The 22,223-nt window shown below is 39.9% G+C and overlaps 1 long non-coding RNA gene across 1 annotated transcript in view; it reads right to left on the bottom strand.

Moving 5' to 3' along the window:
- Positions 1–21,936, bottom strand: part of LOC142830144 (uncharacterized) — a 105,427-nt gene extending 83,491 nt beyond the window's left edge. Inside the window, exon 1 of the long non-coding RNA XR_012905118.2 lies at positions 21,877–21,936. This is a non-coding gene — a long non-coding RNA (uncharacterized LOC142830144). The remainder of the gene's footprint in view (positions 1–21,876) is intronic.
- Between the last annotated feature and the right edge of the window lie 287 nt (positions 21,937–22,223).

Raw genomic sequence — 22,223 nt, 5'->3', positions numbered from 1 at the left:
AATTCGAATTAAGTTAGTTCGAATTAGTGCTGTAGTGTAGACATACCCCATTAGCCATAAAGTATTTGATGGTTTGCAGTGGTTAAAGGTAAAAATTCACCAAGCTACTTACTGGAGATTTATAGATTTTGTAAGTACAGTAAACTTCCGATAATCCGGCACCTTTAGGACCCAGGGGGTGCCGGATTATCAGATATTCCGGACTATCAGAAGGGGGGGGCTATCAGGGGTCTGGAGTGGGTTTGGAGGGGATGCCTAACCCCAGACCCCTCATAGCCCCCCCTTACGATAGTCAGACTCTGCCCCAGGAGTCCCTGATTCAGCCACTGCTGGTCAGTTTCAGCAGCAGCTGAATCGGGGGTGCCTGCAATAGAGCAGCTGTGGTGCTGCCGGGTTGGTCCCACAGCACCGAGGGGCGGAGCTACGGCACCAACCCAGCAGCACTCCAGCTGCTCTTGGGGACGCCTGGGGCAGAGCAGCTGGAGTGCTGCCAGGTTGGTCCCGCAGCGCCAAAGGACGGCACTGTGGGACCAACCCGGCAGGACCCCAGCTGCTCTTCCCCAGGGGTCCCCAAGTCAGCCACTGCTGAAACAGATCAGCGGCTGATTCCAGGACCCCTGGGGCAGAGCAGCTGGGGTCCTGCCGGGTTGGTCCCGCATCGCTGTCCTTTGGCGCTGTGGGACCAACCTGGCAGCACTCCAGCTGCTCTGCCCCAGGCGTCCCCAAGAGCAGCTGGAGTGCTGCTGGGTTGGTGCCGCAGCCCCGAGGGGCAGTGCTACCAGACCAACCCAGCAGCACCCCAGCTGCTCTGCTCCCGGCTTCCCCGATTTAGCTGCTGGTCAGTTTCAGCAGCAGCTGAATGGGGGAAGCCTGTCCGGCTGCCCCAGCACTTCCGGGTTCCTGATGCTGCCGGACCATCAGGAGTCCCGGAGCATTGGATGCCGGACTAATGGAGTTTTACTGTAGTAAGGCCAGAAGGAACCATTATGATTGCCTAGTCTGACCTTCCTGTGTAACACAGCATGTAGAATTTCACCCAGCAATTACTGCACCAAGTCCTTAATTTCTAGCTGAGCTTGAAAATACATTTTAGAAGGACATCCATGCTTAATTTACAGAGGGCAAGTGTCATTTTCCAAAGTCAGTAATATGCTGACCTACTGAATTGTCACTGGGGAATGGAAAAGCAAAAGTCCACCACAGTTCAAAAACTCATAGACTCATCTTACATGAATCCTGGGAAACCCGGTACTTGGAAACTGCTCTTAAAACATGGCACATTACAGAATATTACATCAATATGTAGGACTCAACTCAAAAATCTAGCATTTATCTAATTTCAAAACCGCATGTTGTATGGCACAACTTAGAAACATTACTGGAAAATGTTATTATTAATCTCTTGTCAGATGCTTTCATGATTATAATGTGAGGACCTTAATGACTTAAGTTTTAATACCCGGTGAATTCACTAGGCTTTCCAGTTAAACTGGATGCATTTGTTGCAGAAAAAAGAATTCTCCATTAGTTTTAATTATATACTGGTCATGAAACAAGTCTTTGAAGTAAATCACTGTCCCAACTGAAACTATAGGAAATGCTAGACACAGAGGTGTTGTTTATATCACCAGTCTCAATTTGAATATGTTCGTGATTTCTCTTGTTGTCATTCCTTCTGCATGGTACCTGCTCAGCCAGTGCTGATTAGAGCAGGGGAACCAGGGCCAATCAAGAGCTAGGACTGCCATGTGCCTGGTTCCTGTGAAGAGGCTTGGGGAATCTATTTACGTGTTTTGCTCTAAAGAAATGCTAGGATCAAAGTATATCCGGAGACTTTTGTGAGTCCTGAATTGGTCCCAACTAACACAAAATATTGCCCGCTGAAGGCTGATGGGTAGAGCTAATCAAAAATTTTTTCTTGTTGGTTTAATTTTTATTTATTTACAGAATTTGTTTTATTGTTGTGTGGGTGAGAGAGTAGTGTCCCCTCTGGCAGAAAATTTCAACTTTGCACCTTAGGTCAACAACTGAATATAACATTGAAAATGCCCATTAGGATGCTTCATGGGAGTTGTAGTTCAGGTGCTGCAGGACCCAATTTTGTGTGACATGCACTCCAGCTGGACTTTATCTCCCATGATGAACCACTTCCATAGGAATCCCATGATGACCTGCAGTAGCTCAGCAAGCAGGGAGACCGGGCGACTGAGCACGCAGAATGGGGGCATGCAGCACCTGACCTGGAATTCCCAGGAAGCACTCTGGTGGTATTTCCAAAGACAAGTTTTGGCTTTGCAGCATATAATTTTCAGGGCTTGATATTCCCCCTCCCACGCCCAAAAGCTGAAATTTTCCTCAGGGGAAAAAAAGTTTATGTTGTGACTAGTTTTACTAATGGGCGTTCCTTCCATCAGATCAGCAGACTCTTAACCATCCTCTGTATTACATGCAATGTATTTCAATGTACATACCAGTTAGAGTAGCAGGAAAACATGGGTGTACAGAGAAAAGTGTTAATTGCAAATAGCTGAAATGTGTGTAAAGCAATCTGTAGGCTTTCTTCTGCAGGTGGAGCCCACAGGCCTCTATTTTCACATTACCTTTATGTCAATCGCAAAGAGACCAAGAGTATAATAGAACATTTCTTTCCAAGGATATGAGACCTTCTGTGCTGCAATAAGAGAGCCTATTAAGAACGGAAAAGTTCATGCTGCAGATAACACTTTATTTGGGGTCGGGAAGGAATTTTCCTCCAGGGTAGATTGGCAGAGGCCCTGGAGGTTTTTCGCCTTCCTCTGTAGCATGGGGTACAGATCACAGCTAGAGGATTCTCTGCATCTTGGGGTCTTCAAAGTATTTGAAGGCTTCAATATCTGAGATATAGGTGAGAGGATTATTCTGGGAGGGGTGGGTGAGATTCTGTGGCCTGCACTGTGCAGGGGGTCAGACTAGATGATCATAATGGTCCCTTCTGACCTTGAAGTCTATGAGTCTATGAGTCTAAGTGGAAAGCTGTTAGAAGCACAAGGATAGAGACTTAGAGCAGTTGCAAATGAAGGGGTAAGGGACAGTCAAGACTAAATCCCAGTCTATGCTATAGATTTAGGTCGATGTAAAGGAGCTTACATACACTTCAGTCCATAACTGTGCTCCAACTAATGTAAGTGCCTCATACCTCAATTTAATAAGTTCCCCTCTGCGGGAGGTATAGCACTTAAGTTAAATGTAATTAGGGTGCTGCAGTGGCTGCGTTACTTATATTGCCTGCTGTCTGTCGGCCTGGCATGGGGCTCAGAGTGGGAAGGCTCACCATGGTCGGGAGGGGCCTCCAGATGTATGTACCCCTTGGTGGCTCACTTCAGCCAGGGGAAGCATTTCTGGGATACCTGCTGCTGACAGAAAGAAAATAGGGTGCATGTGAACCCTTTAATTATTGTGGCTGTACGTGAACGTAATTTGACTTCATTTTTTAGTTTAGACAGGGCCAACATTAAATCCCCCCCCCCAAAAAAAAGAAAAACCTACAAGCCCAACACAATGAAGTGCAGAAGATGTTGAACAAAACATACACTGTTCATCTGGATGCTCCCTTCAAGTAGAGGAGCTCTGAGAGGTGCTGCATGCCCTCAGCCCTTACTGAATTCTGTTGCTATGGACAACCCCATGGAAGAGTTAAACACCAGTAACTCTCAGGACTGAGCCTACTGTGAACTGGAGAATATCATGGAAGGAATCCCAAGAACTGTCTTTAAGCACAATAAAATAATTTCCTCGCAAAGTATGCTTGGAAACTCTATAATTGATTGTCAGCCCAAGACATTTAAATAAGTGCTGCTTGAGGCACAGAAAAAATAATTTCCAGGAGGAAGATTTTATAAACTTGTTTGGTTTTGCTTGGAAGGATTTAAAGCAGCATTCAGTCTCTTTCCCTGTCCAGATATTTTTTAAAGGTAAATAGTTGTTGAAGTAGGAGAACAATTTGCACAGTCACCTAATCTATTTTCTTGATGGGTATAAAATTGAACCAGTATAATATCATAGTCTGCCTTTTGCCAGGACACAGTAACTAGGTATGATAGTTGTCAATAGAAACAATATTCAGATGCACAAAACTGTAATAAAATCCCACGTTACCTGATGACAATAATTTTGATTAGTACTGTTTGCTAGAGAGTAGCTTAATTTGTGCCAATACATTTGGCACCTCGGTAGTAATTATCTATTCATTTGGATTAAAAGAGTGATTGCTGCAGTCAAAATCTTATAAAAAACAACAAAAGTAATACGAATACTAGATTTTATGTAAGCAGTGTTCCAAAGGGAAAAGAAAGTATAAGATAGGAACACTGAGAAGACATCTGTCACAGTAGTCAAGACTCTATCAAGCTTCATAATGATTATGAATCCATTACCTCTGATATATTGCATAAAGCTGTGGGAATAGAAAGCTTTTCAAATGACACAGAGAGTAATCAACATGCAGAACAAGTAGTCCACACACACAGACACACACACACACACATGCTGCATATTTCACATCAGAATATGTTGTTTGCTAAGTGCTATTGGCATGGCAGAAGGTGTCAGACAAATAATGAGATTTGCTTAGTAGCTATCTTATTCATCCGCAAATAAGGTTTTCTAGTCACAAAACAAACAGTTGGTTGTTTGCATATAGACCTTAGTATGGGGTGACATGGACAATTTAGTTAATGTATTTTAAAGACAGCCCAGTGATGTTTGCATACTATTTCTTACTAAGTAAGTCCAACTGCTTAAATAAAAGTTCACATATTACTTTCTTCTGTGTGTTTGTGTGTACGTACACATAACTTACTCTCTGTGTGTATCAATATACAAGGAAAATCATTGATGTCCTGAGCTTTTACATATTCTCTAGAACTTTAGGATTTGCAAAACTTTTCAGATTAAATATAATATTATTGTGCCCATATAGACAATATACTTTATATATGACATTTAACAAAATTACGTATTTTATGTAAATGGATATGAGAACAATACAGATACTCCTCAGCATAATTCTTGTCTTTGCTTCTAGGATTAAGACAGGATATAAAGTTAAAGAAACAAGATGCAGACCAGGATGTCGTTTTGCCAAGACAAATGGAACACAAAACTTAGAAGGTTTGGTTTCTATTCTAAAACCGCAAACTGAGACTTTTAAGTGGCTTCTAAATTTGGCAAAATGAGTTTCCCAACCCTAAAATACAGTGTACACATTTATTTGTTTCAACAACTATTCTAATCCTTCTTGCCTACCATGCAGGCTCATATTTCACAGACATATCACAAATGTTAGTGCTTTAAACAAATTTCAGTGTGATTTAATATTCTGAGATCAGATGTTATCAACCCTTAGCCCATATTATAACTTGGGACCTTGGGAGTACAGTATATCTAACTACTGGTTTCATTTGTACAAAACTCAGTAAAGGAAGATAAACCCCTTTTTCTGTTTGATATAATATTTTTTTAGGTTGTGATAAGGAAAAAACAAGAAACATGCATAAAATGAGGAAATAGATTTTTACAAATAGAGACCACAGAGATTTAATCATATGTATTAGAAAATAACCCAAACATGACAGCTTTAAAGAATAATAAACAACTAACCAAAGAGCCACCACAAGACTAGATGGTGAATCATAGGCCAAGAAATGACCCACCAATAGCAGTTTAGGTAAAACATTTTGTCTCTATATAGTAGCAGTCTTTACTTGAAGTGAAAATAAATAAATAAGCTGTACTTCCTTTCTAGTTTGCCATAATCATCCTGGTTCAAAGAAAAGTCCTATAATTGTCAATGTTATATATAAGAGAAAATACTTTGCGATTGGGAAAATGAATTGTAAATTGGCCAATATGGGGCAAGTGAGGTTGGCTTCTCTCTCTGTCACAGGACTTCCTTAGCATAGTCTGAAAAAGGTTATCAAATTTCAAGATAAAAATGCACATATTCTCTTTTAATAGAAGTTATTTTCCCATATAGAAATTCCAGATTTTATAGAACCAACTGCTTCTTTCCTTCCCCTTTCTGAATACTAAACTCAAAGGCTGTGTCTAGCCTGGCCAGTTTTTCTGGAAAATCAGCTGCTTTTCCGGAAAAACTTGCCAGCTGTCTACACTGGCTGCTTGAATTTCCGCAAAAGCACTGACTTCCTACTGTAAGAAATCAGTGCTTCTTGCAGAAATACTATTCTGCTCCCATTCAGGCAAAAGTCCCTTTTGTGCAAAGCTTTTGCACAAAAGGGCCAGTGTAGACAGCTCAGATTTGTTTTCCGCAAAAAAGCCCCGATCACGAAAATGGAAATCGGGGCTTTTTTGCAGAAAAGCACATCTAGATTGTCATGGACGCTTTTCCGCAAAAAGTGCTTTTGTGGAAAAGCATCCGTGCCAATCTAGACGCTCTTTTCCGAAAATGCTTTTAATGGAAAACTTTTCCGTTAAAAGCATTTCCGGAAAATCATGCCAATCTAAATGCAGCCAAAGAGCTTTCAAGATAGCTGTGTGGCTTCTTCCATTGCAAAACATATGATAATGCAGTCACCTGGGTACAGGAGACCCTCGTTATTCGCAGAATCACTCCTCATGGTTCTGCATATGTGCGGGTCTCATGTCCTGGTTGGGAGGGAAAGGAGTGAGAACTCACCACAGCGCCTGTCCCCCACAGTGAGTTCTCCACCATTGCACAGAGCTGTGGGGAACTCACCGTAGCTGCTGGAAGGCATGAGAAACTCACTGTGGGGATTTGGAGCCATGGCTCCCAGTATTCATGAATTTTGCCATTCCGAGTGGATGCGGGAATGCATCACCACAAATGGTGAGGGTTTCCTGTAGTTGAGAGACTTTCTGCAGACATCCTGGAAAACAAACTGTAACTCACATTATTCTTGGATCTGGATGTCTAATACTCCTGTCATCTGAACAAGTGGGTTGCGCCCATGAAAGCTCATGATACCGTCTACATATTTTGTTAGTCTTTAAGGTCCTACTAGTCTATATGTTGTTTTTTACATTTTTTTAATGCATGTTATGGAATGTTAATGACATTAAAGCAAAAATGCATCTTTTGTTTGCAAGATAAAAGTTATGGCTAATTCTACTGCCTTTATTGACACTGAATAGTACACATCTTAGGTGATCCCATTAAAATGAGTAAATCTACTCATGGAGTAGATTTCAGATTAGTGTGAGTAACTGTGGTATAATCTAACCTTTTACGAGTACTTTTTGCACCCACTTCAAATTCATTGTCTCACTTCATTAGTTCATGCCGTGTAAAGCCGATGGACCCTGTGCTGTCAGCCAGTGGGATTAAACCTGGGATCTTAGAGGCTAAAGCCATGTGTCTGTAGTGCATGAGCTATATTGCCAACTGGCTCACAGCTAAGACTGTAGAGAAAACTTAACTTTCTTTTCTCAGTGGTCTCAGTGCCTCTGAGTTACATCTGGAAAAACCCTTCAGATTGTATTAGCGGTATCTCACCATCAGCTTAAAACCAAACTCATTAACATTAGTGGAAAGGTTCTTCATTACTTAGTGGGCTTTTGATGACACATAGAATGAGGATGCATTCTTTTAAAAAGAGGGGGAAAGAGTCTTTGTTCCTGTATACATGAGGTACACTTTTGTGGGAAAGGTACAAAGAAGCAAAACCAGTGTGTCTTGGACTCTTAAAACTGTACCTTAAATTTTTAGGAAGTCAGATTTTGGAGCTGAAATCAATGGGAATTTCACCAATAACGTCAGCAAGTCTAGGATTATATCCATTAAGGTTAACTGATGAAAGGATTTAACTGATGCTTGCTACTACCTAGAGGAGGTCTGAGTGTTGTTCTGTACATGCATGTCTGTTTGTGAAACAAATACTCTAAGGCAGAAATAAAAGCTTCTCCCTATTTTCTCCAGTTCAAAAATATAGCTACTAACAGGATTTCCCCCCTCTTGAGTATTAATTATTGTCATGCATTGCCTGTTACAAATAGCACTTTTATTTAAAACAGCATTGATTAAAAAAAATCTTTAAAGATAAAATCGTAGAGTACAGCCAAGCACTAACATTTATTTAAGGAAAGGGAATGTAAATGTGTGTATTTGTTGAGATTTTGGTAATTATGTTGGTGGTATAATTTATCAAGAAGACTTACTGAATTTCATTATTTGATGTTTTTGTCTTGTTTTCTGATGATTCACTTACCAAAGGAGTAAGGTTCTTTGATATTTGATTATCAGTTCCAACTGGCCCACAAAGCGTTGGATGTCTATCCAAAAGGTCAAGTTATTGTGAAAGTTGCTTTCATACAAAAATAGTTGTGCAAAAATATGAGATTCTAAATGCTCATTCTTAGTATCTGTGCTTTTAGAATAGTCAGTCACACTATGGTGTATTTTTGAAAAGACAAATTAGTGTGGGGTCTGCAATTTGGAAAATGAGTAAAATAATCCCTTTCTTGTAGAAAAGCATTATAGAACTTAATAGAAAAAATAACTTTTCTATAAGTTTTGGCACTTTTTTCATTGAATGCAATTAAAATTCTATGTTACTATAATATTCTACAGGTTAATTTAGAACTAGGGAAAGATTATCAGTCTAAAGATATTAAATTTCTAGAGACTATTACTGGTTTCATCTATTTGAATTTCTGTAAGACTTTAAGACTCTAAAAGTATCAACAGGTGTGTTGTAAGCAAAACTCGTGAAGTCATTCTGCCGCTCTACTCTGCACTAGTTAGGCCTCAGCTGGAGTACTGTGTCCAGTTCTGGGCGCCACATTTCAAGAAAGATGTGGAGAAATTGGAAAGGGTACAGAGAAGAGCGACAAGAATGATTAAGGTCTAGAGAACATGACCTATGAAGCCAGGCTTCATGAACTGGGCTTGTTTAGTTTGGAAAAAAGAAGATTAAGGGGGGACATGATAGCGGTTTTCAAATATCTAAAAGGGTGTCACAAGGAGGAAGGAGAAAATTTGTTCCTCTTGGTTTCTGAGGACAGGACAAGGAGTAATGGGCTTAAAGTGCAGCAGGGGAGGTTTAGATTGGACATTAGGAAAAAATTCCTAACTGTCAGGGTGGTCAAATATTGGAATAAATTGCCAAGGGAGGTGGTGGAATCTCCCTCTCTGGAGATATTTAAGAACAGGTTAGATAGACATCTGTCAGGGATGGTGTAGGTGGAGCTTGGTCCTGCCTTGAGGGCGGGGGGCTGGACTCGATGACCTCTTGAGGTCCCTTCCAGTCCTATTATTCTATGATTCTATGATTCTATGATTCTAAGGCCTGGTCTACACAACAGTAGAAGGTTGAAGTAAGACATGCAACTCCAGCTACATAAATTACGTAGCTGGATTTGATGTATCTTAAATCCTATTTCCGCACTGTCAACATTGTAGGAGGCCAGCTGGAACAAACACTTCCATCAGATTCTCTTTCTCCGTGTGAGGAGCATACCAACACTTACAGGAGCACCCTCTGAGTTCAATTTAGCAGGTCCATACTAGACCCTTTAAATCGAAACCCAGAAGATCGAGCACAGCAGCATCAATTTTCCATGTAGTGTAGATGTACCCTAAGAGTGTTGATCCCAAATTTAATTGTAATACTAAATGATAAATAAAACAGGACAAATACCTTCCTTCAGGGGAAATCTTAACGAAACACATAACCCATCTCTAGTTTTAGGCAGCAATACTGCTGGGAATAGATGACAAATATGGTACGATATAGTATTATTATTTCCCAATCTTTGTAAATGATGTCCTTGAGGGACAGCCAATATCTTTGGTAATAGAGCCCAACTCTGTGATCAACACTTGGTGCTCCACCCTCAGCTGACACCACAGACTATCTGTTTCCTGAAATTATATACCTTGCATTTCCGTAATGTCTAAGCAACTTAATTATGGATCAGGACCCCATTGTGCTAGGCCCTGTACAAACACAGACAAAATAGAGAATCCTTGCCCCAAAGAGTTCATGATTGAAATAGTGTATAAATCTTTTCTCTGCTTCAGAGTCTCCCAATTCCCTAGTAAAGGTCTCTTCTCTGTAGCGTCTATTTTACCACTCATCTGTAATTCTCTCCCAGTCCAATGAAGGCCTATGAACTTCAGTTTGCAACTATTGTTGCCTTATTTTCTGTCCCCTATTGCAGGTTGAGGGACCCTCTGTGTGACTTAGGTCTTCTTCAAATAAAAAAAGTATCATGTTTGTTTTACCGAACTCTTAAGAGAATTCATCTCAAACTTTATGATTAACCACCCCTTGGGATAGTCTACAAATCTTCTAGTCAATTTATATTTAAGATAAAATTTTTGTAATAAACAGGGCCCTGAACCATCTTTGAATGAGTATATTACATCTGTCTGTTTTCTCATCAAGTTAATAGATATGATACAGACAATCACCAATCCTTTCTTTGTTATAGAAATGTAACCCACACTGAATAGTGCATATTGTTTGTAGACATATTTAGATGGTTAAAGGTAAAATAGTGATATCAAGGCTGCTGAAAAAGTCTTCAATTTAAAACTAACTGTGCAACCAGAATTCAGATATGAACTAAAACTAATTGGCATAATCTAACTGATGTGAAAATGTGATTGGATCCTGGGGAGCCTGGTCCTCTAAGAAAAGAAGATGCTAATTGATATAGAAGTACAGCTTGTCTTAAAATTAAAATGATGAGAAATTCATAATTAAAAAAATCTCATCGGGAAAATATCTGAAAAAAAAGGACAGGTCAGTGGAGATTGATGGAAAATATACACAGCTCAGTGCTGATCATTTACCAGTGCTCAAGGATTTGTTTCTTGCACTAGAGAGCAACAGTGATGTTGTCAGGGCTGTTCCCTAATCTGGCACAACGAGTGCAGGAGGTGAGGTCCTGCAAAGTTCAAAAAGAAAAACCAAAAACCAAAAAACAACCTTTGCCTCTCCAGACACTAGTAACAAAAACTTCCCCCAAGAATCACAATACACTGATTTTGGAGGATCTCTATCAAATGATTGTCCCTAAAAAATCAGGGGTGAACACTTGAACCCACCCCCAGAGGTACACCAAGCTTTTTTGCTGCAAAAAAGCTTGAAAAAAGAAAAGAGAAAAACAAACTGCTGTCTCTGGCAGCTGACCCTTCAGTCAGAGGCATGCAGATACAGACGACAGACAGACCTTCCAAGACACAAGAATCAAATCATCGCCTTAAAAAAGTAATTTTTTAATTACAAAACAAAAGATAAACTTGATAAAGCATACTTGGTTGCTAGATGTTACAGAGCAACTAAGGAAAACACATTAAAACACAGAGAAAAGTCTCTGGGCACAGTGCTAGATGGTAAATGGGGAGGGGAGACATAGAATCATATAGAGAAGTTCAAACCAAATCGCAAAATAAAGAAAAATTACCCTGAACATGACTGGATTCATTTTTCCCTTTACTTACTTCCAATTTTCTCTTTGTTCAGTCCACTCCCAGGCCCCAAATTCCTTGGAGACATAGTAGTTCTGTCTGGGTTTAAATCATTCTATGTCTTTCAACTCCTGGTTTTTCTCTCCCACACAAAGAAAGCAGGCAAGGGATCTTATATGATTCACATTTCATCCCTCTATCTTGATTGGTTCTCCTGGCCCCCCTGGGCAATATCTTTGTAGCTACCTGAGTTTAACCCCTTAGTCACCGAGTGCTGGTCAGCACTCCTCCTGTCCATTATAGATGTGCTGCCAATATTTTAATAACTCATTCAAAAATGTTGGCCCTTAGTCTGTGATAAACCCCATGTACATGAGCTCACAGAATCATTGAATACTAGAACTGGAAGGGTCCTCAAGAGGTCATCAAGTCCGGTCCCCTGTCCTCATGGCAGGACCAAGCACTATTTAGATCATCCCTGATAGATGTTTATCCAACCTGCTCTTAATTATCCCCAGTGATAGAGATTCCACAACCTCTCTAGACAACTTATTCCATTGTTTAACCTCATAGGGTATGTCTGCACTAGCCCCCTAGTTTGAACTAGGGAGGCTAATGTAGGCATTCGAAGTTGCAAATGAAGCCCGGGATTTAAATATCCCGGACTTCATTTGCATCTTCCCGGGCGCCGACATTTTAAAATCCCCCTTAGTCCAAACTCCATGCCCGCGGCTACACGCGGCACGGAGTAGGTAGTTAGAATTAGGATCTCTAATTTGAACTACCGTTACTCCTCATGGAACTCCGCGGGCACGGAGTTCGGACTAAGAGGGATTTAAAAATGGCGGCGCCTGGGAAGATGCAAATGAAGCCTGGGATATTTAAATCCCGGGCTTCATTTGCAACTTCGAATGCCTACATTAGCCTCCCTAGTTCAAACTAGTGGGCTAGTGTAGACATACCCATAGACAGGAGGGTTGAGTGGCAGGGCAGGGTGACAATATTTTCCCTAAAGGAAAACAGGACACTCTCTTCATGGGGCCAGCCCAAGCCCCTCCCCTCCCCTCTGCTGTCAGCCTGTGCAGGGCTGGCCCAAGATGCACTGCCGCTGATTCCTGCCTGTCTCCAGCTGCTCTCCTGAGCCCTTCCTCCTGTGGAAGGCTGATATTGCTATTTGTCCCCCCACCTCTCCATGCCCTGCAAAGGGTTGCACTCCCCTTTGTTGGCAAAACTGGGCATTTTCTCATTTGCTCTGCTCTTGCTGACTGATGCTCAATCAGCAAGAGCAAATAGGAGAAATGCACAGCTTTGCCAAAAAAGTCAGGACAGCTCAGTCAAGCCAGAAAACGGGACTGTCCTGGGCCAAAGTGGGATGTATGGTCCCCTTATTCAGCAGTATCTATGCTTTTGCTTGCCCGTTAAAATAGAAAGTTTTTCTCGTAACTGTTGCCATTATCTTCTTCCTTAGGCTTATCATAAGTGTGTTTGATGAAGAGACTGTGACTTTTTCTTGAAAAATATACTACATGTCAAATAGTACAGCAATAAGCAGAAATTTGATTTAGATGGATTAATAAATTTGAGTTGTCACGTGATCCATAGTCAAGAAAGAAGCAGACAATTTTTTTATGGTGTAAAATGGCACTGGGTGTTTCAAAGTCCCCCTCTACTTCAATGGGAGTGGAGGAGGAACATATAGATATAGACATACAGAATTTATGTGTCCCCCCCCCATCAACAATTATATTTTCTTACATTTTTAGCTAATACAGATATAAGTTGAAACCACATGAAAATGCTACTGTTCCACACTAAACTCCAGTCATCTGAAGAAGTGGGCTCTGCCCATGAAAGCTCATGATACCATCTACATATTTTGTTAGTCTATAAAGTGCCACCAGACTATTTGCTGTTTTTTAAAGTTTTTACTAAAAAAATAGTTATCCACAAACTTCAACACATTGATTTCAAAGACCAAATCCTTTTTTAAGCTGCAATCCAGTTTAATTTTAACCACCAATTTTTTCCATACTCCGCTGGCTTCATGGAAATTTTACTCAATGCTCCACCCTCCCTTGGGGCTAAGCAGTATTTTTTCACTTTTCTTCTCCTCCCAGAGAGAAATACAGGCTACGATTTAGCTGAACTCTTTCTGCGCAAGATGGAAAAGTCAGAATTTGATTTTCTCCTTTCTCCTGTGTCAGTTGGACTCTGGCTGGCAGTGATCTAGTGCATTATTAACTTATACAGTTCACCCAACTGCCGGGAACTCTCATGATTTGGCTGACCTTATTACAGCCCAGTTTCAGAGGTGGAACCTTGTTTCTCTGAGACCAGAGTTTAGTTGGCACAGAGCAAAGGCTCCTACTCAGTTATGGGTCAGTACATCAGACGCTGATGTGAACTTATGTGAACAGGCAATAACTTATTAAATCTGAACTTTGCCAATGGGTTCACAATAAAAATTGACCCCAGATTAAATGCAAAGCTCTGGCAACTCAATAGCCTGTGAACCAAAAATTCCAGACTCAGTTGTGAATCAAATTTAGAAGAGTTATTTTAGATCTAAGTGATTTATACATATTGCTCTGTTGTTTTCAAAGTACTTTCAGCTATTTTCTCCATAAGCAATACAAGCAATATATCGGTTATTATTTACAAGGTAAAATATTTGTTGAATTGAGCTACTGAGCCCCAGTTTTCAGAACTAGTGGAGAGTGGCAACTTCAGGAAACCAGTTGCTCCATCCCAAAGGAAATTAGAGCAGCAGGGGACCTGCTCTAACTTCTGCTGCTAATGCCAGCAAGAGATTAAGTTTAAAGGAATTCAGCTCCCCAACGCATACACTTCTGCCCCATGTTCCCCTCTCGCTCACTCCCAGCATACTCTCATCCTCCCCCTTCCAGCAATAGGGGTGTGTGGGGCGTGAAGGTACTGGGATAGGAGGCAGCTGCGTAGGAGGTGTAGTCTGGCAGAGATTCTCTTCTAGACCATCTGCAGCACAAACCTCTGGACAGTTTAAGTTCATTCACATGGTACAAAGTGTACTTGTCAGACTGATGCTGATGGGAGTCTAGCCCAGTAAACTGGACTACTTGAGGGATATGTGTTTCATTCCAACAGAAGCTTAATGATACTGACAGCAAATTACAGCTTGAAATCTAATGCTAAGGTGCTCTTTGAGGTCGGAGTCCATAAAGCTGTGAATCCATTTTTGTTATAGATGTTTTTAAACTAATTTGTTTATTGATTATCTTTCAGAGGAAATGTTTGCAGTTTTGTAAACATGCGAATAAAAGGAAAACACGCTATTTACAATTCTAGTACCAATGGTGGTGCCAGTACTGAGAATGAAATCCCGACCAAATTAAAGTCAATGGGAATTTTGCTATTGACTTCAAGTAAGGGTGGGATTCGATCTGGAATCACTACCGGACAGTGCCAAAGACATGGAATAACAATTACAAATTCAGAAGATAATGTTTCTTGGTTTTAATTAAGACATGTTTTCCCTTTCTCCCTTTTCTCTTGGGACACATCTACACAGCAGAGCTAAAGCTGAAATAAGCTATGCAACTTCAGATACGTCAACTGAGTACCTTAAATCGGAATAGCTTATTTCAGCGTTTGGCTCTGTCTATAGAGCAGGAAGTCCGAGGAAGAACATTCTTCCTTTAACTTCCCTTACTCCTTGTAAAATGAGGGTTACAGGAGTCAGAGTAGTAAGTCCTCCAGCTCAACATTATTTCGACATTATGTTGAATAACTGCTTGTAGTGTAGATGCGGACTATGTTATTGAGGAATAATGTCAGTTATTCTAAATAACACTGCTGTGTAGATATTTGGTGACTGTAATGCAGTAGGTGTTGTATTTACTGGCATGCATGATTTCCTGTTCTATGATCTTGACTTCTTAAGTAAACCTGCCAACAACAGAGAATGTAAAGCAGGTATGGAAGCTTTGTAATCTCCCGCTGCTGGAACAGCATTGCTTAAGAGGCTATGAGTATGGAATCTTAAGATTGTCCACTATATTGAGATCAGGTGACCTTTGGACCATTTGCTTTTCTTGTTAGACTTAGTGTCTCAAAGATGGACAATGGATTCATGCTGTGACTTTTCTTTTCTCCCCCCTCACTCACTTACAATCTGTACCACACAAATAGAGAGGGCTGAATTTTAATATTCTCTAATTTGTTTGGTTAGCCAGAGTGTCCCTTCTTATAGCTTCAGTGTTCTCCTACACAGACATTACCTGGTCAAAATACAGAATATCACAGTTAAACTAGGCCAGTGTTCTCTCTTGCCACTTGCAACATTAAAACTCTTAAGGTGTCACCGTTGTGAGAAAGGAGAGGGGGAAAAATGAACAGAAATTGGCCCATCAGAAGGAATCCATCCACATGAGAATGATTTGAGAGAGAATGGGAAACAGTATAAAATCGAATCCATTCCCATTATGGCTGGAGATTGTAATCTCCTTGATGCTGAGCCCAGGAAAGAATGCTTTCCACAATATGCAGCATCAGGTTGCTTTAGAAATGGGGATGTGGGCTGGAAGGAGGCGGCACTGGTTATATAACATGCAATTTAAGATAATGGTCTTTGAGAAAGAAAAATTAATTTCAGGAGAACAGACCTATAAAGCCTCAGTTATTTGGAAGGCAGTTTCACTCACCACCGACATTAATATCACTCCCTACTGAGTCCCAGCCATGTTTATTATCATTTAATTTCTTGCAAAAACCCACATTTTCTTATCACGGTATCCCAGAGTTTGGAAACTATTAGTACAATTAGTTGAAACCAAGACTTTTTTTATTCTGGTTAATAATAAAATGGCAAAGCTCTAAAATAATGAACCTGGGAATAAAAATAATATGCGCTAAATTTGCCACAAAAATCAATGAAATGTCAAGAGTTAATGTTACATCTCCTAATGATCACATCTCTGCCTTTGTGCTTTATAATGATGTCATTTGTGTTTTTAATGGCAGCTACTTTGTTTATTAAACTAGAGTTTTGAGGGTTTTCATAGGTGTTCAGAAATTTGTGGAAGTACAGATTATTTCCTGAAACATTTTTATAAATCATTATCTGAATTTCAAAGTGGATCATTTTATCTCTGTCCATCTTGTCTACCTTTATTTTATTAACAACTTGGTGACACGGAGATGATTTTGCATTAGTTGAAGAACTGCATTTCTCTGACCCCCAAACACAGATATAGTCAAGGTAAGACAGGAAGTGGATGAAGCATTTTAAAACTCTGCTCCCTACTGCACCTTAAACTTGATGGCATGAATTCAAGTCAGTACTTAGAGAAGTGTCAGGGCTGTAATGATTCAGAATCTTAATCTACTGCTGAGCTGCCAGCCAGAAACCATCCCTGCTCCCCACACCAAAAAATAAATCTACACCGTTTCATATTTGTGATGAAAAATACCTTTTGTGTATTCCATTACAAATACAAAATCAGTTGTATAAAATACAAAAGAAAATGTTATATATCAGAGGGGCTTCAAGTTTTACTGCAGATCAACAAAGAAAATATTGGTAGACCATGTGCTGGGAAATGTAGTCTGGAGTGTGATTGTAAAACCAGTTTTGTTCCCAGATTATATGGACACTGCAAAGAATCCGTAGAAGGGCTATTTTAACCATACAAGGAGAAGTGGACAGAGATTTCATAAGATCACATATTTCACAGTGGTGATAAATCAAATTGATATAGTTCCCAGAATGGTATATTTATAGCAACAGATGAAAACTACTATAAGCCAGCTTACTTTAAGGTTATTTTAGTAACCCACATAATGTTCAGAGAGAACACAGACACACACACAAAGGAGAAAAAAGGGAAAACAAAACCGTCTGAGAGAGCCAACCACAAACTGTGATGTGAGCTCTTTCCTTTTGTATTCCTTTCATTTATTTATTAAAATGCCTAAGACTTGAGTCCATCTATATAAATATAAAACCATACTTTTACTGAAAACCAGCAACATAGAAAATATCCCCACTGGTTTTTTTCAGGTGTGATACAACTATAAATAATTTGAGCAACAGCCCAACTCAAATCCTTAGAAAACAGGTTTAAATGATTCCTTGAACACTTATCTGGTTCTTTTTTCCATTCCTCTTTTGGCTATTCATGAACAGACTTGGTTTTTTTACTATTGACCTATTGTTTGCTATTACTCAAGGACCATTTTAAGAGAACAAATTGTTCACTTTGGGAATGTGGAATCTGATCATACACTCTATATAATAAACTCACTTAAATCAGCCTTTTGGCTTGTTCTAAACTGGATTATCAAATAGTGAAAATTCCTGTTCATGCAACAATCCCCTTTATAATTTTTAACTCACCCACTATGCAGATATTAAAGTATTTATTTTCATAACAAAAAGTATGTGTATAATATCAAGTAATTTCAGGGCTGGCCTTTGGTTTCCTAACATTTACAAGTGTAGTTCTGACCCCATTTAAGTCAATCAAAGTTTTGCAATTTGTGCAAAGTAAGAAACACAGGTCTGGAATCACAAAGGGACTTAGGCACCTAACTTCAATTTTAGGTACCTTAATCCCAGAATCAAGCTCCACTAGATTCATAAAACCGCTGCTCAGCTGCTACCAATGCAGGTAGGTACCTAAGTTTGCTTGGCACCTAACTTTTTACAGTAAAACATTTCCTATGCATCTGTGTTTCTACTTCTGAGCATGCTTAGTACAGCCCCACTCTAGGCATGCAAATGCCTATGCAGTACAGTGAAAAGCAAATTAGAGAAGATAAGCATTCCTGTGCCTAACTGGGAGGGGCCAATCTTGTTAGTATGCTCAGAACTCACCTACTGGATTGGATTCTGCATCTGAAATGGCAGAAAACAGTGCCAAAATAGGGCAGACCCTCCTCCACAACTTAAAGGCCAGGGGTGGGCTGCTCACCTAGGATATGGGAGATCCTTGCTTCAGATCCTGTGTCTGGGGGAGAAGGGATTTGACAAGGCTCTGGTATCTCAGTGAAAGTGCTCTAATAGCTGGGCTATGGGATATTCTGATGTCAAGTTCCTTCCATCTCTCCCACTGAAGCTGTTCAACATTGCGGCTCAATACATTTGCATGTCATTAGGGTAGGGCTCTGGATCTGACACTCTTCTACAATGAGTGCTCTAACCACCAGGCTACAGGACATGCTTGTGGTGTCTCTCTGGCCAATGATGAAAAATTACTTAACCGGAGTAGAGCAACTCCTGAAAGAGAGATTGCTGCTGATTTGCGTAAAGCCCCTCCTGGGTCCTGTTCCAATAAGCAAGCTTAGAGCATGCTTCTCGGGTTAGACACTATAAGTGAGTTACATGGAGGAATGCCTACCTTCCTCCAGTTCACAAATTGTTATGCGGCTACTGGGGCGTTTCTCGGGTGCATACGCTCAGATGCAGAAATACAGGTTTCCCAGAGAATTTTTATGAAGAGGAAAAATGCCATTGCATGAGTTAAGGTTTGGCAGCAGCAGATTCTGGGATTTAGTTAGGCACTCAAGGCCCTTTTTTAATGTTACAGTGCAGAAAAAACACAGATGGAAACTGTGTCTCAGTGGTTTGAGCCTGTATATTTTATTGGAACACAAAACAACAGCAGAGGAGGATCGTGCTGGGACTGGATACCAAAATAACTGTAATCTTACTGTGGAGTGTGGGGCAAATCTCTCTCTCCCCACAAATTGTATAGGGCACCTGAGCACTGAAGGCATTCAGAATGATAGTGATTTTCTGGGTGCATGAGCATCACCACGCCTAAATTCCTTTGTGAATCTAATACACTGAGCTTTCTGTTACTTCCTTTAATCCAGAAAAGACTGAGATGTGGGAGGTTTGAAAATCCATATGATCAGTATTTATTCTTAGCACTGTTTCTTTTTTCTTTAAAAAAGCAATCTTATGTTTTAGAAAGCTGATTAGAGCTGATTGTAGCCCACAACCTCTCTCCAACATAAAATAATGGTAAACCCATGACCAAACAAACCAAATCAATTCTGAATGCTGATGAACTGTACACCTTCCTGAGAGTAAATCAATATGAACTCAATCTAGAAATAGAACAGTTAAGAATTTACATTTTTTCCTCCCAGAGAATTTACACCACTGTTTTTAAGAGGAAAATGTGTTAAACGAGTAATTTAATTTCATTGTATGACGTACTTACATTTTTACTTCCTCCCACATAAATAGTGAGTTGCTATAAATCCAATCAAGAGAAAGATAGAAATGCAACAATAAGTATGTCCTGTACACAGGCTAACATATGTGTTATATAAAGAATGAGAGAGAATGGATGGGGGTGCGGGGCTTGCATATCTGAGATATGAATGCCCTCCAAAGCCTAATAAAGTCTGAATACAAATCTGAATTTTATGCCTGACCACTCTTTCAAACCAAACACCCATCCATCCAGATTAGAAACTAGTTTCAGTGTTTCTAACCTCTGGTCTACGTTCACATTAAGATACGCAACTTCAGCTACATTAATTGCTTAGCTTAAGTCGAAATAGCTTAATTCGAATTTTGGTGTCTTCCACACTGTGGGAAGTTGAAGGGAGCCCACTCTCCCTTTGACTTCCCTTTTTCCTCTTGAAGCAGGACTATGGCCATTGATGGGAGCACTCACTCAGTTCAAATTAGTGTGTCTTCACTAGACCCTCTAATTCAAACCTCCAGAAGATCGACTGTGACTGCTTCAATCTTATCTGCAGTGCAGACATGGCTTAATGTCACAGAGATGCTTTTCTTGTTATACATCTTGATCTTTTGGAAAGCTAACTTTTGTTCTTTTACAAATACAGTGCTAATACTTCAGCTGGCACAAACTGGAGAACTTTATTTACACCACTGAAACTATTTACAACAGCTGAGGATCAGGTCCAATACCTTTAAAGAGCCATGTGATGTTATTTCATGTGCTCTTTCATCAGTAAAAAACCCAACAAATGGTTTAGTAGCACTTCATAGAATAACAAAACATGTAGATGGTATCATGAGCTTTCGTGGGCACAGCCCACTTCTTCAGATGACCGGAGTTATGAATAGGGGATATGAAAAGTCAAAATAAATAGAAGAGGGGAAGGAGAGGGGGAGAAAAAGAAAAAAAGAAAAAAAGGAAGGGAGTGTGAGACAGAGCATCATTAAATATCTGGAGAATGGGTACGTAAACCTAAGCAGATCAAAGTAAATAGATAGATGCTAAGACAGGAAAGTTGTTTTGGTCATTTCATGCTAAGTCTCACTCCACAGCCATCCTCTCAGGTGGTTCAAAAAGTGTCATGGAATAATTGAGTCTTTCAGATATATGTGCAGTAGTATACAACTCCTTCTAAAATAAGAGCTGCAGTCAGATCTAATCTTGGAATGGAAGGAAAAGTCTTATTGTCTTCAGAAAGTTAGTAGAGGCAATTTCTCTTGAATTGAGTAGGAGTACATTGGTAAGAGAAAATGGAGGAAATTGAAACAATCTTGTCCTTGTTGTGTCCCTTTGTGGGTAAACGAAGATCTTTAGGAGTGTCAGTCTGACTTTTTTTCTCAACAACAAATGCACACCCCAATAAGAACAAGTGGGCAAAAAGAAACTACAGGTACTTTTCCTAGTCTCTGTGAAAGGCTTCAAAGCACCTGCTAACACCATGGCCATAGTACTCCATTTTGTAAGACAGTCTGAAGGAAATTCTTCTGTTCTTTATAAAATATAGGAATATTAGGAAATTCAACAGCTTTGAAAAAAAAAGTGTATTTCCTGGGAAGTGTGGGCCGCTGACTTTCCTCTTCTAAGAAGCAACTGGGACATCAGGTCAAAACCATATTTAACTTTATATGTGAGTAATTCAGCAATAGAACTCAGGGAGCTGGCACAGAACAGAAGATGCTTCCTAAGCTGATCAGGGAAGCACTTGTGGGAAGAAGAAAAACAAATCCATTGAGCTACAAACTTGTCCCTTTTTATAACCTAAGCAACGAAGCATAGTAAACGTTTTCAGCTTTTAGCTGCTCTTTGTAGATGAAGTTGACTTTGGCTTAGTTTCATAGTCACAGAATGATTACCAGAGCATAAATGGAGGAAGCAAATCTGTATGCTTGTATATTTTATTTCAAGAGACCATAATGTCTAAGGCGCAAACTAGTCTCTAAAATTCATCACTGAAATTCATCTTCCAGCTGGCAGAAGAAAGGAAGGAAGAGATAATGGAGGCTTCTAAGCTGTTTTTTAAAAGACATTTGCAAAGCTAAAATCCCTTGTGTATTATTGAAAAAAATGAGATCAAGAGGTCATTTCTCATCTCTGTTTACAAAATGTTCTCTGCTCTGAAATGTCCTCACAAGTCTTGTCCTCTAAATGGTCACTGTCTTATTCAAATCCCCCTTAAATTTAATTTCTCCAGAGAAGTTTTCCTACCTTGTTAAGCAGTGATGTCTTCACATCCTCCCATGCATGAACTATTGTCCTGTGTTTTATCTTATCTACACTGGCATATGTACTAGGGAAGCAAATATTAGGGCCAAATTCTGTTCTTATTTCATTGCTGTAACTCTGTTACACATTACACATTTACACATTATAAATAAGAACCGATCTTGGCTTTAGGTCTTATTCTGTGATTTGTAATGTATGTGAAGTTTGTAAAGTGCATTTATGGGCCACAAAAATAGATATTAACAGTGGGTCAGATTCTAATATGATGTAAATCTATGTAGTTCCATTGAAAATACATCCGTTTACATTAGCTGAGAACCTGTTCCACA

Source organism: Pelodiscus sinensis, chromosome 1 (assembly GCF_052426305.1).
Source record: "Pelodiscus sinensis isolate ZL-2025 chromosome 1, ASM5242630v1, whole genome shotgun sequence".
Classification (NCBI taxonomy): domain Eukaryota; kingdom Metazoa; phylum Chordata; order Testudines; family Trionychidae; genus Pelodiscus; species Pelodiscus sinensis.
This window is presented reverse-complemented; position numbering and strand designations above follow the sequence as displayed.